Here is a 27,454-nt window from a genome sequence, read left to right on the forward strand (position 1 = left end):
TGTTCTTTATGTTTTGTACATTTGGGTTTATCTTAAAGAGCATGCATACGTTTTGTAGAAAAAAAAATAAAAACAGTGCTGCAAGAATTTTATGTTGGACATTCAGGTTGTTCCTGCTGATATCTTAGGGTAGGACCCTTAAACTGGTGAACAATCCTATTCTGACTCATTTATTGAACAGTTATTTACCAGGTTCCCTCTGTACAATGCAGGAGATGTGGGTTTGATCCCTGGGTCTGGAAGATCCCCTGGAGAAGGAAATGGCAACCCACTCCAGTAGTCTTGCTTGGAAAATCCCATGGACAGAGGAGGCTGATGGCTACATACAGTCGATAGGATCGCAGAGTCGGACACGATTGAGTGACTCCACTTCCTCTGTGCCAAACTCGATTATCCTCTATTGTATTAATGGAAATTTGGTTTGCTGCAGTATATCCTTTTTATTGAATACTCAATTGTCATAGCTTACTGCTTACTGCTATGGTTGGACAATAAGTTATTCCGGTTAAAAAAAACTGCCAGGCTGAAAATTTATAAGAAATAACAAAGCAGTATTTAGCAGAAAGCATTTTTTCAGATGAACAAGACGCTTAAAAACACGTGATGAGTTTAAGCCTGGCCTATTATGTGCCAAAATTGCCTCTATATGAAAAAAAATCAGTGAACAAATTAACGAAATAGCTTTGAAAAAGTTGCCATTTAAAAAATTTAAAATGTGGTATAAATTTATTGCATGACATTAAGAAACTAAACACAAACTAAGAAGGAAAAAAATCAACCAGAGTCAATTACTGTTAGCATTTGAGTATATACCCTAACAAATAGGTGAGCTGATAATGTAGAATAGAATCATATTCTGTTTACTGTTTTGTAATCTGTCACCTGTTTACTGACTGTTTGTATTCTAATCTAATTTGTGGGTCTATGTCTGTTCCCCCTTTTTCTTCCTTTTAAGTGATCTGGTTAAAAAAAAAAAACACCTAAATTTTCTTATTTTTTCTCTCTTAGTCATTTCTTTTGTCCTTGTCTTTTTGACCCTCCACCTAACTTAGTTTTTATAGTATAATAATATATTATACTATATAATATAGTGTGTGTGTGGGGGGGGGTGGTGTGTGTCTTTGTAGTTCGAAGTATAGTCGAAGTTTAATCTCCTCCCCAATTTTCTTAAAAACAATTTAGATAACAGCCTGTTTCTTCCCTGTCAGTTTAGACTTTTCTTTTATCGTATGTGAATACAAAGCATTCCTGGGAAGTGTAGACGTTTATTCTTTCCCATTGATGTGTTTATCCTACTTTAGCTACTGCATTGATCTCATTTTTGTAGCTTTAAAATAGATTGTAATGACTGGTGAGTTGTACTTCATTTCCTTTTTCTTCTAGTTAGCTTTCCTTCTGTTTATTATCCCTGATCGTCTATTCTTCCTCAGTGTTGTGTATCAGAATTATCTGGGAAGCTGTGGCAGAACATATGTGGTCTTTACAAATTAGAATTTAGTGAGTCTAAGGAGGGACACACCATGTGTAGTCCGAGGAAACTCCGTGGTGGATTCTTACATGTGTCCGTGTGTCAGAAGCTCTGTTCAGTGACATTAGAATTGTTCTACTCAGCCTTGATATTTTTAATGGAGTTGCATTAAACTTAGCAATTAATTTTGGGAGAAATAACATTTTTGCAGTATTTATTCTTCTCATACTGGCTAACAGTATGTATTTATTTCCCATTGTTTCATGGCTGCTTTTATAGTTCTCAGCAAAAATTTTTCTCCTTTTCTTTGTTTGTATCCCACACATTTCTTATGAGGATTATGCCAGTGTTATTTCTTTCTTTCTTTATTTAAAAAAAAAATTGTGCATCGGCTCTGCTTCTGTCTTGCTCCCTCATATTTTCTAATTTGTTTTTTTGAGTTTGCAGAAAAGTCTGGGGGGGAGGGAAGCGGGAACCTTATGCTGCAACGTCTTTATGTGGAACTTCGTCTTCATTGAAATGGATCTTTTTCAGAATTAACATGTAGCAATAAAAACTGAAATGTGAAACTGAAAAAGGTGAAGCAACAGATGAATTGACTTATAATCTAGAGAAAAAGGAGATTTTCTATTGGCTGCAGACTGTTCTAGTCACTTTTTCACTGAGACCTTCTTGACTAGTCTATCTAAATTTATAAACCTTCCCCTCTAATTCTTGATTGCTGTCCCCGGCTCTCATTGTTTCCTATAGAACTTGTTAGTGTCTAACATATTGTATAATTTACTTAAAAAATTTCCCCTTATTGTCTACTTCACTGAAACCAAAGCTTCCCTGGGCTGGGATTTTTAGCACAGTGCCTAGAGTTTAGCAAATGTTCTAACATTTTAGTTGAATGAATAAATCGTTAGATGGAGAAAAATCAAGTATTTAAGTGAAAGTTTCTGAAAATAGTGGCTTAAGTGTGTGAGTAAGGGTGAGAAATCTGATCCTACCAGATCATTTAAAAGTTAATACAAATTTGGCTTTTTCTTCCAAGAAGAAATCTGTGGGTAAAAAGCGTGTTAAGAAAAGAGCTCTGCGGCGAAGAGGTGAGAGATCTATATTTGAGTCTGTGAGGAACAGGGATGCCACTGTTCATTCCCAGGGCCCTGTTTGCCATAGGGAAGTCTTTGCTTTTTCTCTCTGAAATGGAGAGGATGTTGGCTTCCCCTCTTCTTTTATTTTCTCTGCAAAATAGAGGTCATTGAAGTGATCTTTCTCCATTTTTATAGATGAAAATAAACGAGGGGAAAAGTTGTTTGGCTAGATTAGAGCCTCGTATGGGACAGTTGTGTGTGTTTTCCGTGGTGCTGTAGATGCAAGGTCATCTGCCAGATTTCTGTCTGCCCTCGAAGGACTGCAGTCATTTATTCTGCGGGCAAAAGTGTGTTTATTGTGACACAGCATTTCCATGGCATCATGCCACTTAGGTGTGAGCAGACTGGGTATCTTCTTGAATATGTACAGATATTACATAATCTATATTTAAATATAATACAGATATAATATATATTTAGATATGTATTATGTATATACCGCACTGTAATATAAAAGGCAATACAGATCGAGTAGCTTCTAACAAAGTAATATTTCAGTACGTGAAGAGCTTAGTTCCGATTACACAAGAAGATGGGACGAAGTATTCAGAAGCCCCTGGGAGACCCCCCCCATCTTGAGTAAGTTCAGAGGAGAAAGCCTGCATCACAGAAAACTAAAGAAGAAACTTGGGAGGACTGCCTTTCAGCTTCTCAGGTCCCCCCAGGGGTTTTGTGGTCCTTGTTTAAAATCTGACTTCTCTTCCCCTTTACTCCTTGCATATTGCTCTCCTGCAGTCTCCTTGATTTTACCCTGCACTTGTGTTTATGTGTTTATGTTTCTTCTGTCTCCTGGTTTTAGGTGGTGGCACTGTCAAAGGCAGACGGTCTGTCTTGTACTTTATAATTCCCTAGGGCACTCTCTACAGTGTTTTAGCTGTACAAGAAGCACTCGATTAATGTTTGCCTCACCAGTAAACAAGAGGGAAAATTAAGGTTTCAGGAAGGAGATTGTGATATTACCAAAAATCATATTAAGGAGTCAGAGTAATCAAAACAGGCATTTGGTCTCCGTGGTATTTAGAGTGAAATGAAAACTGGACCCCATATGAATGGTAAAATGAGTTATGGGACTGCTCAAGTAGATTATTGCTATTGTGTCCTTCCAAAGCCTGGTCTGTGGCCTTTGGTGCCAGGAAAATTCTAGACCTGTGGTGATTTAATCTTGCCAAATTAGAAACCTCTGAGATGAGTCATTCTCGTTTTTATTCATTTTGTTTTTACATGGAAAATTATATAGACAAACAGCCCAGTGAATGAAGCTTAGTTTTCCTGTGGGTGGGCGATGGCAGTCTGCTCAGTCGGCCCTTGTTACAGTCCCCGTGGCGGTATTTTGTCTGTTGATGTTGTACAGGTCAGGGTTATGTTTTGTGTTTGGAGGAAGTATTTTGTGTGAATGTGAAATCAGGCAGTCCCCAGAACTGACATGTAATGATAGTGTGGATCTAAGATCAGAGCAGAAGAGAATTACCTGTTGTGGAAACGTCCTGTTCTTGCCATCAGAAGACCCTGGGCTCCTCTCTGTGCCTCCAGCTTGACTTCCATAAAATGAAGGTGTTGAATGAGGTAATCTGTAAAGCAAATATTCATTGGACCCTATTGGATCCAAGGCCTCTTTATTATAGCATGTATTTTTTTGTTTGTTCGTTTTCTTTTTTAAAAAATTTTACTTATTTTATTTTAATTGGAGGCTAACTACATTATTGTAGTGATTTTTGCCATACACTGACTTGAATCAGCCATGGGTGTACATGTGTTCCCCATCCTGAACCCCCCTCCCACCTCCCTCCCCATCCCATCCCTCAGGGTCATCCCAGTGCACCAGCCCTGAGTGCCCTGTCTCATGCATCGAATCTGGACTGGCGATCTGCTTCACATATGATAATATACATGTTTCAATATAACATGTATTTTTAGTGCCCTCTTTATTACCATGAAATGAAATTCATATATAATATAACCTGCCTACCTGCATAATTAAAAATATATGTTTATATAAAATCTCTAACCATAACATAAAACAGTGATACAGATCAAGCAGCTTATAATAAAATAATATGTATTTCAACATGTAAATATTTAATTATGATTACATGGGAAGATATAATGAGGTGTTCAGAAACTTGTGCCTATATGTAGAATAAGTTGCATAGAATGTGATACGGTACTTCATCAAGAGCTAATGCACCTCACATGATCTGACTGTGAACGCCTGTCTGCTCAGGCAAATAGCTCTCTCCCCACACCAACCCCAATGACCAGGTTTCCAAGTTGTTCTCTTGGGGGCAGAGCTAGTTCCATGGAAAGCCATTGCTCTGTTGTTGTTGGATTGCTCAGTCGTGTCCAACTCTTGTGACCCCATGGACTCTAGCCGACCAGGCTCCTCTGTCCATGGGATTCTCCAGGCAAGAATACTGGAGTGGGTTGCCATTTCCTTCTCCAGGGGATCTTTCCAACCCAGGGATCTAATCTACATCACCTGCAATACAACTGGATTCTTTACCACTGAGCTGCCAGGAATTCTCAGCATCTGCACTTTCAGTGTTTTGAGACAGTGAATCCTTTGTTGTGGGATCTGTCTTGTGCACTGCAGGATGTTAGCAGCATCCCTGGCTTCTACTTTGCCAGTGCACTTACCTAATTGGTACAGCCAGACATGGCTCCAGACATTGCCACGTGTCTTCTGGGGGAGGAAACTTGCCCAGATTGAGAAACATAATGAAGTGTTCTCTGAGGTCTTCAGTTCAGTTCAGTTCAGTCACTCAGTCATGTCCGACTCTTTGCGACTACGTGAATCTCAGCACGCCAGGCCTCCCTGTGCATCACCAACCCGCAGAGTCTACCCAAACTCATGTCCATGGAGTCGATGATACCATCCAGCCATCTCATCCTCTGTCATCCCCTTCTCCTCCTGCCCCCAATCCCTCCCAACATCAGGGTCTTTTCCAATGAGTCAACTCTTCACATGAGGTGGCCAAAGTATTGGAGTTTCAGCTTCAGCATCAGTGCTTCCAATGAACACCCAGGACTGATCTCCTTTAGGATGGACTGGTTGGATCTCCTTGCAGTCCAAGGGACTCTCAAGAGTCTTCTCCAATACCACAGTTCAAAAGCATCAATTCTTTGGCGCTCAGGTTTCTTCACAGTCCAACTCTCACATCTATACATGACCACTGGAAAAACCATAGCCTTGACTAGACAGACCTTTGTTAGCAAAGTAATATCTCTGCTTTTGAATATGCTGTCTAGGTTGGTCATAACTTTCCTTCCAAGGAGCAAACATCTTTTAATTTCATGGCTGCAATCATCATCTGCAGTGATTTTGGAGCCCCCCAAAAATAAAGTCTGACACTGTTTCCACTGTTTCCCCATCTATTTCCCATGAAGTGATGGGACTGGATGCCATGATTTTAGTTTTCTGAATGTTGAGTTTTAAGCCAACTTTTTCACTCTCCTCTTTCACTTTCATCAAGAGACTTTTTAGTTCCTCTTCACTCTCTGCCATAAGGGTGGTGTCATCTGCATATCTGAGGTTATTGATATTTCTCCCAGCAATCTTGATTCCAGCTTGTGCTTCATCCAGCCCAGCGTTTCTCATGATGTTCTCTGCATATAAGTTACATAAGCAGGGTGACGATATATAGCCTTGATGTACTCCTTTTCCTATTTGAAACCAGTCTGTTGTTCCATGTCCAGTTCTAACTGTTGCTTCCTGACCTGCATATAGGTTTCTCAAGAGACAGGTCAGGTGGTCTGGTATTCCCATCTGTTTCAGAATTTTCCACAGTTTATTGTGATCCACAGAGTCAAAAGCTTTGGCATAGTCAATAAAGCAGAAATAGATGTTTTTCTGGAACTCTCTTGCTTTTTCGATGATCCAGCAGATATTGGCAATTTGATCTCTGGTTCCTCTGCCTTTTCTAAAACCAGCTTGAACATCTGGAAGTTCTCAGTTCACGTATTGCTGAAGCCTGACTTGGAGAATTTTGAGCATTACTTTACTAGCGTGTGAGATGAGTGCAATTGTGCGGTAGTTTGAGCATTCTTTGGGATTGGAGTGAAAACTGGCCTTTTCCAGTCCTCTGGCCACGGCTGAGTTTTCCAAATTTGCTGGCATATTGAGTGCAGCGCTTTCACAGCATCATCTTTCAGGATTTGAAATAGCTCAACTGGAATTCCATCACCTCCACTAGCTTTGTTCGTAGTGATGCTTTCTAAGGCCCACTAGACTTCACATTCCAGGGGATTCTCCAGGCAAGAATACTCAAGCGGATTGCCATTTCCTTCTCCAGGGGATCTTACTGACCCAGGGATCGAACCCCGGTCTCCCACATTCCAGGCAGACGCTTTAACCTCTGAGCCACCAAGGAAGCGGCTCTGAGGTCTTAACCAGCTCCCAAAATGTGAATTTAGGATACTGTACTATTCATTATTATGGATAAAGCCATTGCATACCACAGTAATTAGTTCGGTTGAATTCAGTCGCTCAGTCGTGTCTGACTCTGTTTGATCCCGTGGATTGCAGCACACCAGGCCTCCCTGTCCATCGCCAACTCCCGGAGTTTACTGAAACTCATGTCCATTGAGTCGGTGATGCCATCCAACCATCTTATCCTCTGTCGTCCCCTTCTCCTTCTCCCCTCAATCTTTCCTAGCATCAGGGTCTTTTCAGATGAGTCAGCTGTTTGCATCAGGTGGCCAAGGTAATGGAGCTTCAACTTCAGCATCAGTCCTTCCAATGAACACCCAGGACTGATCTCCTTTACCACGGTAATAGGCATTAATTTTTCTGCCCAACTGTGCTAGTAATGGGTGCTTTTGCTAATTCCTCATTCTTGTGTTTCTGGTCATTTAACATTGGGGTTATTTTATAGCCTGGCTTTGGAGGGATGGGAAGCATGTACAGTATAGGAGGATAAATTTTGTAGCATGAGAGCCTAGGGAGAGAATTTCAAGAAAAACTGCTCCAGGAAGGTCCTTTTATAAGCAGAAGTTCACCAAATTCCTTTCTGACAAGTTTGACATGAATGTTAAAGGTTACAAGACAGAATTTTAGGTGTGCAAGAAATGTTAGAAATTCGCTGGGTACCTTCTCGTTTTACAGATGAGAAAAGAACTGAATGCTGAAGTGCATCCCAGCTTGAGCGTGAACCAGGGCGTTAATCCATGTCTTGGATGCCCCTCTGACATTGTGATGCCTCTCAGCCAGGCTATATTTGTAAAATAATTTTAGCTTTCTGCAAGCACAAAGTCTTGATAGGAAATAAAGGACAAGATAATGGTTTTCTTTAAAATCTTGATCTCTAGTGCAGGCCAGGAAACGTTAAGTGAGAAGGTTAGCTATTATATACTGAGTCTTATATTCACATATTGAGCCCAGAAATGTTTTTAATACTAATGTAATTGCAATATTTTTTACAGTGCTTTTGTGGACTGGGCATTGTTCTGAGAATTGTATCTTCTAATGCTTATAACAGCCACTGTTACTGTTATCCATCTCACGTGGATGAGGTGCGAAGAGTCTCAGAGGCTTGTCCAAGGTCAGAGGGCTCATCAGTGGCTGAGCTGGGGTCTGAAGCCATGCGGTGTGTTGCCCATGTCCACGCTCTTGTCTGCTACCTACTCGAGTCTACCTGCTTTAAGCCTTCAGCATGGAACTGATGAAGGATGGGTTGCTGTTATAGCTTGCTCGTGAAATTGACTTTCTTAAGAGCCAAACATGCAGAGAATTTCAAACCTGAACACTTTCAGAACCCGGTATATTTTCCTCCAAGACTGAATCATTCCTCACTCTTCTCCAACATTGACGCCAAAGGTGAACGTGCTCTTTATAGGATGTAAAAGCTTCTTTCATCGTGTTGGTATCTGAAGCACAGTAACGCAGACCTTTGGCATGAAGTTCATAGCAGGAAGGGCCAGGATCTGAAATGAAAAGATTATATAAAGTCATTTTCCTTATTTGTTTCACCCTCTGTGACTCCCCCTAGGAGGAAGAGAAGATTTTGAAATCCTTTATTGCAAAATGAGTTTGAAGTAGACACAAATAATATATATGATTGACAGCTATAAAGAAGAAAGAAAAAAAACATCCAGCCCTTATTTTAGCAAGACTCTTGAAGGAAAAGCGTCTATATTTATTGAGAAGTGGATGCAGACCTTTCAAACATAATATTTAAAAATGAAAATAGCATCGCAGGGCTTAGACATATTTCCAAAGTCAATATTAGGTTTTTAAGTTCCAGGTAGTAGGAAAGGCAGAATCAATTAAATTTTATATTCCCAGGGCTTGCTCTCTTTCTCTCGTTTTATTTTTTTACTGGTGATATTGGCACTGGCAACACAATGACTTCTTTTTTCCACATAGCTCTTATTTTTAAGAAACTGTGCTCTTGTGGAAAAAGCATTTCTTTTTAAAGCTTTCTTTCTTTCTGTTAATCTCATCATATTGTTTGGTTGTAGCTGAAACTCGAATGTGCCTTCGTTTCCAGCTTTGTATTTCCTTATTGGTAGCACCGCTTCAACACATTCTCACAGATGGAGAACTTGGCAGGAAAGTTGGGTGTGTTTGTGTGGGGAGTGTGAGGGCAGGAAAGGATGAGGCTCAGATAAGAAGCAAGAAGGCTTCTCATTCATTGTAATCTTAGCTGATGTCATTATTACTCAGTTCATCTGTTTGCCTTATGCAATGAATAAATAAATCTGTTGTCATGATCAGGATTGGTTACATTTTTTGTAGGGCCCAGTTTGAACTGAAAATGTGGGTAGGCTTGCCAGATTTAGAAAGTCAAAATAGAGGACACTTGGTTAAATGTGGCTTTATTTCAGCTTTCTTGAGGCATAATTGACAAATAAAAATTGTATTTAAGGCAATAACCTGATGTTTCCGTGTATGTATTGTGAAATGGTCCCCACAGTCAAGTTAGCTAATGTATCCATCACTATATCTTGCTGAGTGTGGTGAGACCATTTATGATCTATCCTCTTAACAAATTCCAAGTGTACAGTACTGTTTGCAAACCAGAATTACTGGGAAGATTGGGAAAAATAAAAATCAGTGCTTGTATGTAATTGGTTTGGGGCATGGCAGGGCACTTTGTAAAACTTCCCCAGGTAATTCTAATGCCCGGATCAGTTGAGAAGCTGAAGTGTGGTTGCTGGCTCAGTAGCATTAGCACCACTCAGGAGTCTGTAGGAAATGCAGGTTCCTGGGCCCCCTCCTCCCAGTTCTGTTGGATTGGAAAGTTGGCGGGATCTCCCCAGAAATCTCTGTTTGTTTTCACAAGCCCTTTGGGTAAATCTAATATACTTTAAATTTGGAGCTTTTGCGATAGACAATTGAAAATTGTCAAAAGTGTCTAAAAAATTGTGTTTTAAAAGATACTTCTACTGTCTTCCATAGTGGCTATATCAATTCACATTCCCACCAGCAGTGCAAGAGGGTTCCCTTTCCTCCACACCCTCTCCAGCATTTATTGTTTGTAGACTTTTTGATGAAGGCCATTCTGACCTGTGTGAGGAGGTGATATCTCATTGTAGTTTTGATTTGCATTTCTCTAATAATGAGCGATGTTGAGCATCTTTTCATGTGTTTGTTAGCCATCTGTATGTTCAATAAAAATAATAATAATAATAATAAAGACTTCTGCTAGATATCTGGGGAACTTAAGGAACAAACTAGAGGATAAGGTGAGCTGTTAGAAGCTGCTACCTTCCCAGGATCATGGGGGTGGGAAGATGGGTTAAAAAACTACAGCAGTGAATATAGAAATGAAAGCAAAAGTCACTCAGTCATGTCCGACTCTTTGCAACTATACAGTCCATGGAATTCTCCAGGCCAGAATACTGGAGTGGGTAGCCTTTCCCTTCTCCAGGGGATCTTCCCAACTCAGGAATTGAACCCAGGTCTGCTGCATTGCAGGCAGATTCTTTACCAACTGAGCCACAAGGGAAGCCCTTAGGAATGAAGGGATCAGGAGACATTTCAGAGACAGAACTGATGGAATTTTGTGATTGACTGGTTGGATTGAGGTTGAAAGAGAGAACTTGGTCAAAGAGAATATGTTACTTTCTGAGTGGATTAAACCATGCCTTTAAATGAGGCAGGAATAGCTTTAGACAGCGTAAGCTTGAGGAAGTGATAAGACTATTGAATACAAGGTGCCTGTAATCATTCAGGAGATGTTTTGCCTAGTTGAAAATTTGGTTCTAGAACTTGGAAAGCAAATGGAGATGAGGGTGTGGCATTGGGAATTTTCACTATGGTATTTGCATTTTAAAATCATTCACTCTAATGACCATATATGCATTTATTTTTTAAACGTGTCCATTTCATTTCAGATTGAGTCAAGGATAATGAATTTTAAACACATCTATAACTCATATTTGGATCATTTGTATGAAGTTATTTGTAGTAGTGAATAGAATCTGTTGAATATGTTAGCAAAATTATAGTAAAAGTTACTTTTTATAAACTTGCTATTCCATTCTTGTGCCAAACACATTCATTTTCAGAGAATTCAGGTGTGAAAAACAAGAATAAATTTCTTATTGCAGCTGTTAAAGGAGGCTTTGTGTTAAAGGAGCTGTTATAGGACTTTTGTGTCACGATTAAGCCTATAGGTTCTGGAACTGAGTTCCATTCACTTAGAGGAGCCTTGAAACTTGGGATATGTTACAAAAACTCCGTGTGCTTAGCTTTTCTCATCTGCAAAATGGTTCGCTTGATACTACCCATCTTATATGGTTTTTCTGTAAGTGTTGAACAAATAAGAGTAAAAGTACTTTGTAAAAAGTTCTTTGAGAAGTGGTTCACATTTAGTTAATAATCTATAAATGTAAGCTCTTACTAATATTGAAAACAACTTTTCTCAGTGTCAGTCTTATTTTCTGAATTGTTGTTATTGATCATTTCTGGTCTTCTATTATTTTTTCAACTTTTTGAACTTCTGAATATTGAAGGGAAAGATTACAAACCAGTGGATTTCTACGAATTAAATTCTGAATCATTCATGGAGAAAATATAGATATGTACCAAAAATATAGTATATTTTCTAAACATATAGAAATTAAACTGTACCTTTTCATTTAGAAATGAGCTAGATTTTTGACTCCATGTTGAGGGTTGGGGCAACGAGGCTCCAAATTCTTTACAATTTTAAATTGTGCTTCATTAATACTTGTTCTGAGCATAGCCAGGAGCAAGTCAATAATTTACTCTGAACAGAAATAAGTAAGTTACTACTCTTTTGATGCATAGTATAAAGGTCAAGAATATATCGTAACAGTTTCTACATCAAAAATCATATGAAGGAAAGCTACCAAGCAATGTATGATTATAATTAGTAATAACAATGGTAATTCCCAGCTGACACATTTGACCCTTACAGTACAATGAGAGGAAGGTAGTGCCTCTGCAGGCATGTGAGATTTGTAAATTAATTCTGTGTCTACCCACTCTTGAATTGTAATGATCTGAATTTCACTTAAAATCTTCCCTTACTTGAGAAATCATTATGCTGGTGTCAAGGCCAAGGAGAAATGCTTCATCTTTAACATTTTACTTATCCTCCTGGAAACAGTGATAGAGTCCACATTTTCAGCCTGTTTCACTTGGGTTTGGGAGCTGGCAGCAGAGGGTTGGATGTAGTTCAGGATAGTGTCTGCTTGCTAATTCGCTTCCGTCGTGTCTGACTCTGTGACCCCATGGACTGCATGCAGCCCACCAGGCTTCTCTGTCCACGGGATTCTCCAGGCACGAATGCTGGAGTGCGTTGCCATGCCCTCCTCCAGGAGATCGTCCCAGCTCAGGGACTGAACCACATCTCTCTCGTTTCCTGCGTTGGCAGGCGGGTTCTTTACCGCCAGAGCCACCGGGGAAGCCCATACTGTTTGGCCCGATCAGATCCACAGAGCTCTTTAATTTAGACCTGTGTCCAGGGAAGTTCTAAGCAGAGCTGACCCTCTCCTCTGCTGCTTGGAGTTCTTGTGTTCTGGGAATGGCCCATGGTTGGGACAAACTTCCTAGACTCAGTAAAAGATATTGAAAACATGCCACTTTATGGTCTAAGTGTCTAACTTCAGACCCCAACCAGCTTTACTCCTAGAAGGGAACTATTGTGCAGCTTTCAGCTAGGAAACCCATATTTCATGATACTCTTGGAGGGTCAGTAGCTCTTTTTGAGGTGTGGATTCTTTGATGAATGAATGAAAATGTCTTTACACAGGTAAATACCCATCTTGGATGTTCTCAAGAAATACTGGATATTCCAGTATTAATTTATAGCTCCCTATCTAAGAAATTATGATTCTCTGTCTTGATTTAACAGGACTTATTAAATGATACATGTATAGGCATTTCAGGGCTGCTACTGTCATTGTTGACAGGAGACAAAATAGATATATTAGTTTTTTATTTAAGAAATAAAATTGTATCACATCTGTGAAAAACCTTTTGCTCCTTCTCACTATAAAAATACTTGAGTGAAGTCCTATTTCTGTTAAATCTGTACATCCACAGTTCTGATTGACTTCAAGCAAATCACTGGACCCTAGTAACAGAAATTATATGTTTGATGTCATAGATGAGATAGGAACAAATTTGAAGTAACTTTCTTTTATAATTTAATCACATAATTCAGCCTACACTGAATTGTTTGTTAACAAAATGTGGCAATTTGTGTGTTACAGATAAAAATTTATAAGAAGAAACTGCCCACATACTTCATTTAAAGGGTAATTACCCTTCATATACTCCATAAGTCACTAGCTTTGATGAAGGTGGCAGTGAGTTATTATGGTCTTTGCTTTGTCAGAAAGACTTTTAATAACTTCATCATGCTACTGGTGTCTTAAAGTTATGGAGCGTATGCAAGGCGTAATAACTCTCTTTCTTTTTGATAGGAGCTACATTTCTCAAGTGGTCAGTTATTCACAGTTAGGATTTCAAAAATGGTGACTTTGCATCTCTGGATTGTTCCTCAACTCATAGGAGCAATGAAATGCCTTGTTTGTGTTTATATAATTTTTAAAAACTACTCACATGTTAATGTGAGTGGAATCCCCACATATTAATATTTTTTTAGATCAAGTGGAATTCATTTGTAACACTACTGAGTAACAGATGATAATATCTGTATTATGGGCCAGTTGTGTTACATCTGGTTTTTATGATGGTATGAAATCAGATATTGTGTTCAGAGGCTCATCGTTTTATCTGAAGCATACTGCTTTGTTTTTATTGCTTTTGGCTGGAATTCTTCCAATTAAGTGACTTATTTTAACAGCAGAATCGTGAGCATTGTGGTGTCATTATTAAAGTAAGTATGTGTTATCAGGAAGTGTGAGGTAAGAATGTCAATAGTGGGAGGGGAACATATCAACTCCAAGAACAGAGTGGTTTGGTGGTTAAGTGCCCTGATGGTTGACACTCAAGGGCAGAAGCTAGAAGGTGTGGGAAACAGGAAGAATATTTATAGATGTCATTACTAAAGAGTGATACACTTTGCTAGAGGGAAGTTGGTTAACCCTGGCATTGTTGGGAGATTCACCTTCCCATCATAGGCATGAAAAGTACTTTTATTTTTAACTTGGGCTTTTAAAGCATACAATGAAAGGGAATAAAATAGCTGTTTTGCCATTTAAAAGTTCAGAGACTGAATTTGATGGTCTTGATGTTTTAAAAACTCAGGAGACATATTTATTGCAAGTTGAAATTTTTAAAAGCAAAACTTGTCTAGCAGTTCCACTTCTGAGTATACTCTCAAAGTTTGAAAGCAGGTATTTGAGTGGATATTTGTACACCAATGTTCATAGCAGCGATGTTCACAATAGCCAAAAGATGTAAGTAACCCATTGATGGGTGAATGGATAAACAAAGTGCATACATGTAATGAAATATTACTCAGTATTAAAAAGGAATGAGTTTCTGACACATGCTGCAACATGGATGAATCTTGAAGACATTATGCTAAGTGAAATAAGCCAGACGCAGAAGGACAAATATTGTATGATTCCACTTACACGAGGTACCTGGAATAGTCAACAAAGATAGAAAATAGAATGGTGGTTGCCAAAAGTGGGTGAGTGAGGTGGAGAATGGAGAAAATTGTGTAATGGGTACAGTCTCAGTTTTTGAAGGTGAAAAAGTTCTGAAGATGAATGGTGGTGATGGTTGCATGACAGTGTATTTAGTGCAGCTGAACTGTGTACCTAAAAATGGTTTAAAAAGATACATTTATATTACATGTATTTTACATTCAGTTCAGTCGCTCAGTCATGTCTGACTCTTTGCAACCCCGTGAATCGCAGCACGCCAGGCCTCCCTGTCCATCATTGACTCCGGAGTTTACCCAAACTCATGCCCATCGAGTCGGTGATGCCATTCAGCCATCTCATCCTCTGTTGTCCCTTTCTCCTCCTGCCCCCAATCCCTCCCAGCATCAGGGTCTTTTCCAATGAGTCAGCTCTTTGTACCAGGTGGCCAAAGTATTGGAGTTTCAGCTTCAGCATCAGTCCTTCCAATGAACACCCAGGACTGATGTCCTTTATGATGGACTGGTTGGATCTCCTTGCAGTCCAAGCGACTCTCAAGAGTCTTCTCCAACACCACAGTTCAAAAGCATCAGTTCTTCAGTGCTCAGCTTTCTTTATAGTCCAACTCTCACATGTATATTTTACTGCACTAAAAAAACCCAAACTTACTAAAAATGGTAATATAAAGTAATGAAATTCTTCCAGTTAGAGAACAAATTAATGAGACAAATGTAAGGGTTAGCTAGTTATTTGTATTCATAAATATTCATTAGTCATCTTTAGACTAAATTTGGGAAAAAGAGAGCTGCCTTATCTTGTGTATGATCTGGGGACTGATTTGCCCATATTTAAAAATACTGTCTTTCAGTACTTGACGTCATTCTTTGAACATGGAAGACGCTCAGTAAATATTTGTTGATTGATATTTGTTTATTCAGGAACTTATAGTTATAACATCACATGCAGAATAATCAACTTAACTGTTACCCATTAAGCCTACTAACAAGCTCAGTGAACCGGTAGCAAATAATAACCTTTAAAATACAGGCAATTGAAAATTAGATTATGGGAGCTAGTGTGTCTTAGTTATTATAATATAGGCCACAAATTTTTGCTGTTGATATAAAAACAATTTTGATAATTGTCTCGAGAAATGGACAGTTTTTTGCCTGAAAGACTGCTGAGTAATCAGTAGGGCTAGTACCTGGGTTTTATATCTATACAAAGATCACGGTGGATCTCGTATTTTGCTATGACAGGATCTTCTTCATTTAAGTCTCTGGTTCATCTGAGGTCTTATTTGACTCTTATCCTGGGATCCAAGTAGTGGGGTAGAAAGAGTATCGAAATAGAATGGGATTAGGTCACCTGGGTAAGGAATCCGCCTCCCAATGCAGGAGGCCTAAGAGATGCGGGTTCAATCCCCGGGTTAGGAAGATCTCCTGGGGGAGGAAATGGCAACCCACTCCAGTATTTTTGCTTGGAAAATCCTGTGGACAGAGGAGCCTGGAGGGTTACAGTCCGTGATGGGGTCCCAAGGGTTTGGACACGGCTGAGCACGCACGCATATGCGTAGATTACCCATCATTGCTCAGTCGCCTGCTTTCACCAGGTTGACAAGCTGATGCCGCTCTATTTGTTTCTATGGGTAGAGTCTATTTTAAGCCTCTTATAGGAACATTATTTTCATTATTCTGAGCAGCTTTATTCTAGTTATTCAAAACTGATTATCACCAGTATAAAAGGTTATCCAGTTTTATTTTTGTGAGTGACTATATTCCCCCCATATGTTCATATGTTCATTCCCCCCATTGTGTGTTGAATTGTATTTGTTCAAAAACAAAGCACAAAGGTGACAGTATTTTAAAAACCACCCATTACTGGGAGTTCCCTGGTAGTCTAATGTTTAGGACTTCGGGCTTTGACTGCTATGGCCCTGGATTCAATCTTTGGTCGGGGAACTGAGATTTCCACAAGCCACCTGGTGCAGTCAAAATGAAAAAGTTACCCATTATTTTACCACCTAGAGTTAGGCATTGATACCATTTGTTTGCATGTCAGCAGTTCCACTGTTCTGTCCTTGCATATATGCACATACACGAACAGGCAGAGATACAAAGCTGAGAGGCATAAAACTAGGACTGTAATGATTATTCTGTTTTATAACCTGCATATTTTTTCACTGAGCATTAAATGGTGACATTTTCTCATGTCACTAAATATTCTTTCACAGCTGCTTTCTAAGTAGCTGCATTTCCTTCTATCTTTTGCCCACAGCAGTCCTCTGTCACTAGGATTTTAGAATATTCTTTTTCTTGCTATTGTATGTAACACTGTGATGAAAATACTTTTAATCTTTTGCCTATCCCTATTTTTAAAAAATAAATCCCCAGGTGTAAAATTAAGTAGAAAGATATGAACATTTTAAAAGGCGTTTGATATATATGCGCTAAATTGTCCTTCAGGAAGTCTATGCAGGTTTATACTTCTATATAAGCAATGATATTACTATAAGCTATATATGATATATGGTCTGTATCAGACCACCTATTGCCCATCCTGGAATTAGTTATTTTTAAATAACACCAATTTGAGATGTGAATAATTGTTATCATTTATTTTAATTTGCACTGGTGGTGAGCGTTTGTATATGATTGTTTAGCAGATGTATTTCTACATGTCATGATTAATCTGGTATGTTCCTTTTTTCTGTTTGTGAGATGTATTTACATGTAAAAGATATTATTAACCTGGTTGTATATTGTTTCTTTTGTTACTTTTCCCCCAATGGATTTCTTTGTTTTTCAACATTTTGCCACGTATTACCAAGATGAAGAAAAAGAAACCTTAGAGGCAGATGACATAACTCTGTTTGGCGGCTGTTGCTGAGTGCCACATAGGTAAAGCAATGATCTTTCTTCAACCTCGGGTGAGAAAAACTTACCGTCAGTCAGTTTTAAATCATCCTTAAGATATGTAACCAGATAACTTCAGACAACTTGTCTTTATGTAGGACATGCTAGGAGTCTCTTGAGGGGAGGACGGCTGTAGTCAGCATTTCCACTTGGGTGTTCTCTGTTAAGCCAAGTATTGCTGAAACACAGCAACAGTTGACATTTTTACTGAGCAACATGCAAATGTGGAGAGTTTTTCCCATCCTCATAAGGAAGATAGTAGTAAACTAATTATTGAGAATTTCTTACAGCAAAGTATTTGAGCAACTCTCTGGCCCTATTTTCCATGAATGAAGATTAGAACCATGTGTTGTTTGGGGGTTATAATTTCTATTTCAACATACTATTATGGGATTTAAGAAATTCACTTCAGATGTGTTGAAGTTAACATTGATGTGTGTACATCTGTGGTTTTGTGTATATGTTAAAGGATATGTGAGGTGGCAGAAGTAATGTCAAAATCACAACTTTGAGAAAAACCTTCAAGTTCAATAAAATCTGTGCTGGCATAAATTGCTCTCCAATTCAATAGTGATAAAAGGCACATGAAAAAACTATACAGTTACTTTCAAAACAAGCATTTTCCAAGTTCCAGGAAATGAATGTATTTGTATAAAAACACTTGACAATTGTAAGAGCCTTTTTATCAGTTTACCAAACAATTGACTATTAAGATCTTGCTTGCTTGCGCAAGCTTTAAGACATATGATATATGGTCACCCATTTGCCACTGACATGTTATGAAGAGTTGGAGGGGACAACGTACTACTATAATTTTATGGCAGATTTAGTTTTGGTAATTTGAAATCTCTTTAAAATACACTCAAAGTGCTCCCTATCTAAAGGAGCGCTGCAAACCATAATTTTGTCCAGTGAAGGATTCGTAACACATAGTTACCAGTGGTTTATTCTTGCAAATCAGAGTTTTTGAGGTTTTTGGTAGCCTCATGTTGGCTGAGAATTTGATTGTGAGCAGGAAATGTTCTTTCTTTAGCCATCCTAGAAAAAAAAATGGTACCACAAAAGTCTCTGGTGGCAGATAAGAGTGCTGCCAAGTGGAACCATATGTTGTTTGGGGATTATAATTTATATTTCAACATAGTACTATGGAATTTAGGAAATTAACTTCAGATATATCAAAGTTAACATTGATGTGTGTATACATGTGGATATATGGATATGTTAAAATATATGGGAGGTGGAAATTATATGGAAATCAATTTTTTTTTTTTCTGAAAACTCCTCTTTGCATCATGGTCAGGAGTCTTTGTCCTCATAGGAATTGAATACATATACTTTTTTTTTCCTTCCTACACTAAAATAGTGTCTTAGAACTTTTTCTCCCCTCTTCCTTTTAAAATTATGTAAGATACCTTCTCTGAACTTGTACATTTTTTCTGGAACACCTGCTTCTTTGCATTTAAAATTCTTAGACACATAGATAACATATTTAAATATCTATATGAATTAGATCTAAAGTGTCTAGATGTTTCCGTTTTTAATGTTTAAATCAAAGCTTTTTGTAGATGGAAATCTAAAAAATTTTGAAATTATTGGGAGATCTTTTAAAAAGTTGGTTAGTGCAGTATTTTAAGTATATCATGGAGACTTCCCTAGGGGCTCAGATGGTAAAGAATCTGCCTGTAATGCAGGAGACCTTGATTTAAGTCCTGGGTCAGGAAAATCCCTTGGAGGAGGGCATGGCAACCCACTCCAGTGTTCTTGCCTGGAGAATTCCAGGGACAGAGAAGCCTGGCAGGCTACAGTCCACGGGGTCACAAAGAGTGGGACACGACTGAGTGACTGATACTTCAGGTATATTATGTACACATATATACCTCACTATTTTAAGTATGTAAGTAAGTACTGGCTTTATTTTAAAGCTCATTTTGATTAAGTGATATAATAGTATCCTTTCTCATTTAAAAAACCGAACTACTAAAATAGTTTAAAAGAGTTTTGAAAATATTAAATGAGTTAAGTAATTACAGCAACACCTTTATCTTAGATTTCTATACAGAATGAATTTATTAATTTTGTAAATTCATTAGAGTTAGAGCAGATGTTTTTACATTTAGAACTTAAAAATTCAGCAATATGTTGAGAATATGTTGCATTATATTTACCTAAAAATTTCTGATTTAACACATTAAATGCACATTTCTTTCTTTTAAAAAATTCATTAAGCATATTCATATACTGATCTTTTCACTGGGGAACTTTAAATAAAGTTCATTATTTATTTAATACTTTTCAGTTTAGGATATACTTCAAGTGATTTATTTATCCTTGGCTGGTTGCCACTTGAGACTCTTTCTGTTTTATGAAGCTAACTTAAATGATCATTTAATCAGGAATTACTGGTATTCAGTTCAGTTGCTCAGTTGTGTCCGACTCTTTGTGACCCCGTGAACCGCAGCACGCCAGGCCTCCCTGTCCATCACCAACTCCCGGAGTCCACCCAAACCCATGTCCATTGTTTGGTGATGCCATCCAACCATCTCATCCTCTATTTTAGTTATGTTTTATTTTATTTCTAGTGTATGGAGGGTCGTGCTGCCCTGTGCCGACCAGGTTCCATGGAGGTTGGGGGGAGGCCGTCATCTAGGAGAAGGCTGGGGAGGGTCAGCCTGGGGTGGAGGTGGGATTTGGGCAGATGGAAATGTTCTCCTGGAATGAATTGGCGGAAGTAAGTTCTTACCGATTTAAATACATTTTTGACTAATTGAAGGGAGGCATTACTAAACTCAGGGCTGAATAAAGCATTTCACGCACCCTGTAAGGAGTGATTAAATCAGAGGAGCTTTCCTACTTTAAAATCAGGGAGAAGATAAAAGTGTAGACTTTCAGGAAAAGTTTAATTTTTGTATAAGCTGAAGACATTTTGATAAAATATGAAATTTAGTAAGATTTACAATTATTTGTTTGTGTTACTCCCCACCAAAAAATTGTGTGTGAATTTTTGTGTTTTTTTTTTTAACTCTGGAGCTGTTTATTCAATCACTAGTTATTATAGAGCAGAGGTCCTAACCTCCAGGTCGCGGACTGGTACCACGTGCCAGATTAGCGTTGGCTTTAGGTTAGAAATTAAGTGCACACTCTTTACAATAGCTAGGACATGGAAGCAACCTAAATGTTCATGGGCAGATGAATGGATAAGGAAGTTGTGGTACATATACACTATGGAATGTTACTCAGCTATAAAAAGGAATGCACTTGAGTCAGTTCTAATGAGGTGGATGAACCTGGAGCCTATTATACCAAGTGAAATAAGTCAGAAAGAGAAAGAGAAATACTGTATATTAACACATGGATATGGAATTTAGAATGACTGTGCCAGTGATCCTACATGCAAAGCAGCAAAGGAGACACAGATGTAAAGAACAGACTTTTGGACTCTGTGGGAGAAGGTGAGGGTGGGATGATCTGAGAGAATAGCATTGAAACATGTGTATTACCATATGTGAAATAGATGACCAGTGCAAGTTCAATGCATGAAGCAGGGCAACCAAGGCCGGTGCTCTGGGACAACCCAGAGGGATGGGGAGGGGAGGGAGGTGGGAGGGGGGTTCAGAATGGGGGGACATGTGTATACCTGTGGCCGATTCATGTTGATGTATGGCAGAAACCATCACAATATTGTAATTATCCTCCAATTTAAATTAATTAATTAAAAAAGAGAAATAAAGTGCAGAATAAATGTAAGGTGCTTGTAGCATCCCGAAACCCACCCTCTCCATCCCTGATCTGTGGAAAACCTGTCTTCCACCAGATCAGTCCCTGGTGCCAAAAAGGTGGGGGACTACTGATGTAGAGGATAGAAACCCAGTTGTATATGAGTTGAAAGCAAAATGATGCTGAAGCTGATACTCCAATACTTTGGCCACCTCATGCTAAGAGTTGACTCATTGGAAAAGACCCTGGTGCTGGGAAGGATTGGGGGCAGGAGGAGAAGGGGACCACAGAGGATGAGATGGCTGGATGGCATCACCGACTCGATGGACATGAGTTTGAGTAAACTCCGGGAGTTGGTGATGGACAGGGAGGCCGGTCGTGCTGCGATTCATGCGGTTGCAGAGTCGGACACGACTGAGCGACTGAACTGAACTGAAAGCAAAATAAATAAATAAAGATCATTAGCTTTAAAATTACATATTGATTTGTATTGATCATATAAAATGTAAACATAAACACTCTGCTGTTTTGTTTTTTTTTTTTTTGCTTGGTAACCACGTGCTTCAAAATCTGGCACCATCCTTCCTGGGATTCACAAGGCCTGCTTCCATTGTGTTGTTTATTTAGGCTTTGCGGCTCTTCTCAAAATTAAGCAAGTGTTTATCTGGTTCTTTCAAACATTGACAAGCCAAAGAAGATACAGAAAAATGGTTGGAAAGGAAGAAAGTTTATCCTGCTCTGATGCTTCCTCTGTTTCCTCTTTTCTGCTGCCCTTTTTTGTCTTCACATACTTAAACCAAACTCAGAACTTACTGAGATTTTTCTGGGAACCAAGCGAGACAAGGAAAAAAGGTTACAACTGCTGTCTGACCCCTAATGCTGTGATGCTGTTTTCTGAGTACTACTAGCAGTTTCAAGTCAAAAGTGCTCATCAGAGCACCCCTTGACTGTCTTGATTCCTGTGTGTAGACTGCTGTTAGTGTTGTTACTATCTGTTTTGTATCAGGCTTGCTAGTTAATTTCCTTGTTTATTAGCTAAGTGATTTTCTTAACGGCTCTCCTTTTGACAAACGAAGAAATCTTCCCTGCTCTGAGGGGGAAAACCGAGTTTGGAAACTCGTGTCTAAAGGGACAAGGAACATCTGTATCCTTGCTGCTGCTGTGTGGTTGATGTGGGGGAAAATCTGGTGACTGACCTTGATTCTCGACTGAAGTCGCAAAAATATGCATGATTTGGCCGTTTTCCATGAGACAAATAGCAACAGTCTCCAGTTAAAGCAGGGATTCAATTTCCTTTGTTTTGAGTGTGGAAAAGGGAATCGTTTCCAAACCTTAATATCAGCAGGCTTAGTGAATTTTTTTTTTCCTGAAATATTTTAGATACTCCATTTCAACAGAAGCATTTTGTTTAAATTCATATTTTATTAACTAGGAGTTATTTTTTTTAATTTATACCTGAAGATTTAGAGGCCTGCAATGTCATTTTTAAGGGAGAGATGTCTTTTTAATAAGTAATTAAACAAAACCCAGGGGCATCAATAAAAACTATTGAGGTCTGAGAATAGGTTTCGGAATAGGGCCCCTGGAAGGGACACTGGCAATTATACTGTGGAGCCACCTTAAGATTTCTGCTAACAGGTTTAGACTGGCTCAAGTCCATGAGAACTGGAACCTTTAGAACTAGACGTCTGTGATCCCACTGACCCTTTAGGAGTTCAGTCATTAAAGGTTGCCCTGAATCCATACTAGGAACCACATTTATAGGTGAATAGTCTAGGACTCTTACAGACCCATCTCTGCCCCTACCCCCTAGAATCTGAATCTGTCATGGCACCAAAATGTGTATCTCAGAGCTTGGGCAGTGAGATTGGGTATTTGCAGTTCCACACAGCAGAAATCCGTCTTTTAAGTAAGGTAAGAAAATGTGAGCTTCCCCGTTTTTAAGTAGGAGTCATCTTTGCTATTGCAAACCAGGTTATGATTCTGTTACCTTTTTATTTTTGTTCATTAAGCACCATCGTCAGCCAGCTAAGTTTAGAGGAAACAGTGAAAGAAAAAGCATCTCTCCATCCTTGCATTTGACTGTCCTTGTAATTTTGCCCTTTCCAGTTTCTTTCCTTTTGTTTCCCCATCCTATTCAGGACCTTGCCTCTTACAAAGTATGTTTCCCTCACTGAAGAGTAGTCACTTGCTATCTATAAAATGATCTCTTTAGCAACTGCATGGTTTTAAACAAATAACCTCTTTCCATGAGGCTTACTAGGGAGACCCTACATATTTTAGTTACCAAGGGACATCTCTGCTTATTTTCAGAATCTCTAAAACAAACAAATAAAAAAAACACCCCCAAAGAGACTTCTAATACACATATACACAATTATTGTTAAGGCAGCAATCTAGTGGACAAGGCAGATTTCATCGCTGTGTTAATCTCATGGTATGTAAGATTTTGACTGGTTGTGTGCAGATCTGATATCTGGAAACGTTTCCTTACTTGTAAGATGGCAGTAGGATGTTACCTCCATCATAAAGTTGTTACGAGAATTAAATGTGTTAATACGCATCAAGCACTTAGCTTAGTACTTGGTTGTATGACATGCCAAGTGGCCAGTTATCTAATAATTGCTCATAGAATCTATTAGTAGAAAACCGATAGAAAGCCATTCACTTCATTGCCAAGTTTCAAAAGGTTAAATGAGATAGACTTGTGAACTCTATTTAATGTCCAGTAGCACAGGGCCTCTTGTTTTGCTTCTTCTACCCGAATAGACTTAAAGAATGTATTAAAGATACAAAGAGACTGTTGGGTCAGTCCCCAGAAGACTGTTGAATGGTAAGTGAGAATGTCCTAAGTATCCCTGGAATCACATCGAGTGTCTTACTTTCATCAGAAATAAAGAGAGGAATAGCCATATAGTGTAGGCTCTTCTATGTGGTCTTTTCTCTCATAGTAGACATGGGACTTTGTTTCTCTAATGTGAATGTTCTAAATTATATGACCATCATTAAATCTGTGTTCACATTAATTTCTGACATGGTAAGTGTATTTCCTTTTGAGATATCACATTTTTAGACATTTAGAATATGACCTCACCCATTTTACGTTGGGAATACCGTATGTGAAATAATTTTGAAGGGCATTTTATTTCCTAGGATGTATTTTCAGCAGGTGGCTAATGGCTTTTGACCTGCTGTAGCAGCATACGGAACTGAATGCTAGACAGAGTATGTTTCAAAAGCTCCATTTCCATTTTACATAATGACGCGCAGTAATTCTTTTTGAGATTGCCTTGCATATTTTTCCAACTAGTTATTAATGGAGACGTGTCAGTTTGGTAGGAGAGAGAAGAAAAAATTAGGATGCTCCAGCATGTAGGTTTGAAGACTACTTAAATGTATTCGTACTGGTAAAAATACAAGTATTTTCATAAATAATATCAGATCTAATATAGGCTAAAAGCCATATCAAGTACATGGTGTCAACCTTCCACCTTTCTCATATCTTTGGGCCACTGCTATGAAAAGTCACACATTTTAATCCACTCACTTTTCCCTTCATAATTTTCGTTTTCTCTTGAAAGGTATGCAGTTTATTCCGTGGGTTGTTTTCATAGAGCCTTTAAGAGTTATCCATACTAAATAATAATTTGCAATTGTTATGTGAAAGCAGACAATGGCTAAGATTGCTCAGGGTACTCAGGTTGGCAATTTTAGGTCACTGTCAAGGTTAGTTTCAAATTCAGTATTGGCACAGACTTTTATTCAATCACAGTCTTTGCAATCCTACACCACATCATTTACACATTGACTAACTCTCCAGTTTATGCTTAGTTGGTTTTTTGAGGTGAATATGTGTATGCAGCTTGGTTAATGCCCAAAGGCCTTGTGGAGGGGGTGACTGGGAGAAAATGGCAATATAAAGAGTTATGTTTCCCGTACTGAACATATTAGAGCTGGCATTTTGCCACCGAACTATATGATGAGGGAGGAGTATTGTTTGTGTACTTTGCATTTAAGACTTAATTTCTGAGGCTGAGTTCTAATTTATTTATTCCCTTAGGTAATTACTGGTTTTTGAGATGCAAAAGAAGTATATTATTGGATTTTTTTTAATGGTTAAACTTGTATCATAGATGTCCTTTCTTTAAATTTAGGCACTGAAAATTCTCGCACATCAAAGTAGCTTGTGCTTCTCATTTGCGGCTAGAGAGTTAATCATCTTTCACTAATGCTTTGAAGTTAGCTTTTCTTCTTCTTCTTTTTTTCTTAGCCCAGCATGAGTTCATGAATAAAACTAACCACTCCGATAGGTATAGCATATTATTGCTCTTGCCTATGGGTCTTGCTAATAAAAATTCAAATTCTGGTTAGTTTGCTGGAATCAAATCAAGGTGGTATATGGCATACTTTTCTCCTTTATGAAGCCTTCTTGCAGAAAATAGAAGGAGGGGAAAGAAAGCATGGAGTGGAGGGAAAGGACAAAGAAATTCAGGGTTAAATATATTTTAGCTTTTCTCTCTATGTTGTGATAAGTCTGGAGGTTTTTACTTCTCGTTGCCCTGGAATCCTTAAGAATAAAATTCCTATTTAGGATTAACCTCCGAAAAATTCCTATTCTTTAGTTAATGTATATGAATCTGCTGTTGTGTGGGTGAGGTAACAATAACAACAGTGGCACTAACTTAATTTGATAATGTGTACGTGTGTATTTTTAAATGCAGCTAGATGGGATGCCTGTCAGCTGAAAAATAGAGTAGGTGATGACTACTAGGTAGGTGATTGCTAAAATAATCTGAAATTCTGGCGGTTGCTTATAAGATGACAAGCAATCGTCAGCTTGCTTATAAGATGACCTCATCACTAAATCAAATAGGGTTTGGCATTTTAACAAATGTTTTCCACCAACATCAGTACAGAAAAGAATTGTGCCTGGATGCTTCCTTCAGAAAGTGGCATGAGAATTTAGAAACGAGAGAACATACTGGAACTAGGGTGATGACAGTACAAGACATCCCGTCCCAGAATCAAGCCCTGTGGGAAAGGCCTTAAAGTGCAGTTGTTGCTCTGTTGTTTAGTCGCCAAGTTGTGTCTGACTCTTTGTGACCCCATGTAGCTTGTCCGGCTCCTCTGTGCATGGGGTTTCCCAGGCAAGAATACTGGAGTAGATTGCCATTTCCTCCTCCAGGGGGTCTTCCGGACCCAAGGAGCGAACCTGCCTCTCCTGCATTGTCAGGAAGAGTCTTTACCCCTGGGCCACCTTCAGTTCAGTTCAGTTTAATTCAGTCTCTCAGTCATGTCCGACTCTTTGCGACTCCATGAATCGCAGCATGCCAGGCCTCCCTGTCCATCACCAACTCCCGGAGTTTACCCAAACCCATGCCCATCGAGTCAGTGATGCCATTCAGCCATCTCATCCTCTGTCATCCCCTTCTCCTCCTGCCCTCAACCTTTCCCAGCATCAGGGACTTTTCCAATGAGTCAGCTCTTCGCATGAGGTGGCCAAAGTACTGGAGTTTCAGCTTCAGCATCAGTCCTTCCAATGAACACCCAGGACTGATCTCCCTTTGGATGGACTGGTTGGATCTCCTTTCTGTCCAAGGGACTCTCAACAGTCTTCTCCAACACCACAGTTCAAAAGCATCAATTCTTTGGTGGTCAGCTCTCTTCACAGTCCAATTCTCACATCCATACATGACCATTGGAAAAGCCATAGCCTTTACTAGACGGACCTTTGTTGGCAAAGTGATGTCTCTGCTTTTGAATATGCTGTCTAGGTTGGTCATAACTTTCCTTCCAAGGAGTAAGCATCTTTTAATTTCATGGCTGCAGTCACCATCCGCAGTGATTTTGGAGCCCCCAAAAATAAAGTCTGACACTGTTTCCACTGTCTCCCCATCTATTTCCCATGAGGTGATGGGACCAGATGCCATGATCTTAGTTTTCTGAATGTTAAGCTTTAAGCCAACTTTTTCACTCTCCTCTTTCACTTTCATCAAGAGGCTTTTTAGTTCCTCTTCACTTTCTGCCGTAAGGGTGGTGTCATCTGCATATCTGAGGTTATTGATATTTCTCCCAGCAATCTTGATTCCAGCTTGTGCTTCATCCAGCCCAGCATTTCTCATGATGTACTCTGCATATAAGTTGAATAAGCCACCTTAGTGGGATACAAATAAGGAGCATATATAGCAAATTAC

At 38.9% G+C, this 27,454-nt stretch overlaps 1 protein-coding gene across 10 annotated transcripts in view; it reads left to right on the forward strand.

The window, feature by feature from the left end:
• Positions 1–27,454, forward strand: part of PAM (peptidylglycine alpha-amidating monooxygenase) — a 311,728-nt gene that overhangs the window by 19,606 nt on the left and 264,668 nt on the right. The window lies entirely within an intron of this gene.

Source organism: Muntiacus reevesi, chromosome 1, assembly GCF_963930625.1.
Source record: "Muntiacus reevesi chromosome 1, mMunRee1.1, whole genome shotgun sequence".
NCBI lineage: Eukaryota > Metazoa > Chordata > Mammalia > Artiodactyla > Cervidae > Muntiacus > Muntiacus reevesi.